General features: G+C 40.0%; 1 protein-coding gene across 1 annotated transcript in view; it reads right to left on the bottom strand.

Moving 5' to 3' along the window:
• LOC101656273 (collagen alpha-4(VI) chain-like) overlaps positions 1–2,129 on the bottom strand; it is a gene marked incomplete at its 3' end in the record, with an annotated part of 122,093 nt that overhangs the window by 102,057 nt on the left and 17,907 nt on the right. The gene's annotated exons all lie outside the window — the stretch shown is intronic.

Genomic DNA, 2,129 nt, shown 5'->3' with positions numbered 1-2,129 from the left:
TCTGTGGGAGATGAAAAACCAGATCATCCAAACATAGGAGCTCCCCTGTACGGAGGTAAAAATACTTAGTGCCGCCCAGATCCTTCTATCATGTTATAGCTATGTCTTAAGTGCTTGTTGGTTCAAGGAGTCACTGGGGACCTTGGGGGTGATGGAGCAGTGGGGAAAGTTGAGTCTTTGCAGAAAACAAACAAACAAATGGATTCTTCCATCAATCAGAGGATCCAAAGACAGGAATTGTAAGAGAGAAATATTCTTGGACTTTTGGCCAAAGTAAAATGCCTAAACTAAATTCATGTTTCTGCTGTTCTCTGCAGAATTAAAATTGAGATTGATCGTACCTGCTCTTCTAGATCCTTAGCTAGCAGCCATGGGTAGCGCGGGAGTTGGTTTCTCTGTGGTGGAATCAGGATGGGGAGGAATGCACTCAAAGAATGGAGTCTCAGCGCAGATGCATTTGCACCAAATGGCCTTAGAATTATCCCTTTCATGATAAGAATGTAAACACAGGCGCTCAAGAACAAGACTTCAAGCACTGGGCTTGTAATTCTCCCAGGCAACTGGAAAGAATTTGCTGGCTAAGGAAGGGGACACGGTGCCCTTTGATTGCCAGGGATGGTACCAGGCATCTCCAAGGAATGTTTTATGTCAAATTAGACATTTTTATGACCTGTTCTGGAAAGGCTGCCTTATAAGCAACATATGACCCTTACTGTAAATCTCACTGCCTGAATGAACTTTTATACTTCCTGGAACTGGTTTTTGTAGCCAACTTAAATGTATGTATACAACGAAAATTCCCCTGCCCGCCCCCCCCCCCCCCCCCTCCCCCTGTGCCCGTCCCCCAGAGAGGAGGCCATACGCGGCTCCCTGTGATCCATTCCCCCTTGCTACCCCCCCATTTTTCTTGACCTCTTCTGGCTTCAGTGACTGCTTAACCTAGCCATGATTCTTGCTTTAACTTCTTTTGGCCTTTACAACAATTTCTGCCAGAGTCCCTCTCCCCAGCATCACCGTGTGTTTTCGTTTTTTGTGAGCTGGTCATTTCCTCCATTTGAACAAATCTTTCATGACTCATAAATCCTCTGGATTTCACTTAACAGTTTGAGTCATTTTTCACTACGAAATGTCTTCAAAAATCTTGAAAGGCTATATAAAATATGGCATTTGTATTTGGCCATACAAATGCTATATTCCTATCACTCACATAACAATCACACGAGAGGTTGAGATTATAGATATGACTCCGCCAGATTCATCTGTACTAAATCATCCCTCCTTTGAGTGCATTCCATCTACATCCTTATTTGATCACAGAGAAAATATCTCTCTAGTTCCCATGATTACTAGCTAAATAATACACCTAAAAGAGAAATCATTGTTAACTTCAATTTTAATTCTGCTGAATATAGAAAATACATGGATTTTGTGTAGATATTTTACCTGAGGCAAAGGTTCAGGAGAGTCAAAGGTCGGGAAAATCTGTCTCTTACAATTCCCTCCTTTTGATCAGAGATTTTATTGAAGATCTCCTGATTGACTTAACCATGAGTTATCTTTTCTTTTCATTTTTCTTTTTTTGTGTGTAGGGCGGGGCAGCAAGATGTGCTGAAAACCGCAAGATGATCTCTTACTACATTAAATGTGGTAAAAGTTTTAGCATCTCTTCCAAGTCTCCTACCATATATATATATAAATTGCAACATCATAAATTATTGTGGGTTTTTGATGGAATCTATAAGCAACCTTCTTTTTCCCTGCACAAAATCATAATTTTTATCAGTTTATGCTCTATAATCACCAAAGTGAATAACAGATATGATAGTTAATAATAGAAAATGCTTATGGGCACCCCTGTGGGCTAGGCACTGTCCCCAGTACTTTACATGCATAACGTGATGGCTCACAATAACTCTGAGGCAAGTACTATCATCCTGTAAAGAAAACTTAGGTTCAGAAAGTAAAGAAGTTTATCCGAAATGACTAAAATAAACCAAAATTTTAGTCCAGAACTTTCTTTCCCTTGTTTATTCTTTTAATTACTGAATTATCATATTGGAATTAAAATAAAATTCTTAGGGGTGAAACTACCCCTCTCCCTCCTTCAGTTCCTCACCTGCACAATATGC

Source organism: Echinops telfairi, unplaced genomic scaffold (assembly GCF_000313985.2).
Source record: "Echinops telfairi isolate 266 unplaced genomic scaffold, ASM31398v2 ScPeMD7_7420;HRSCAF=8458, whole genome shotgun sequence".
Classification (NCBI taxonomy): domain Eukaryota; kingdom Metazoa; phylum Chordata; class Mammalia; order Afrosoricida; family Tenrecidae; genus Echinops; species Echinops telfairi.
Note: the sequence above shows the minus strand (reverse complement) of the source record. Positions and strands in the feature narration are given on the sequence as shown.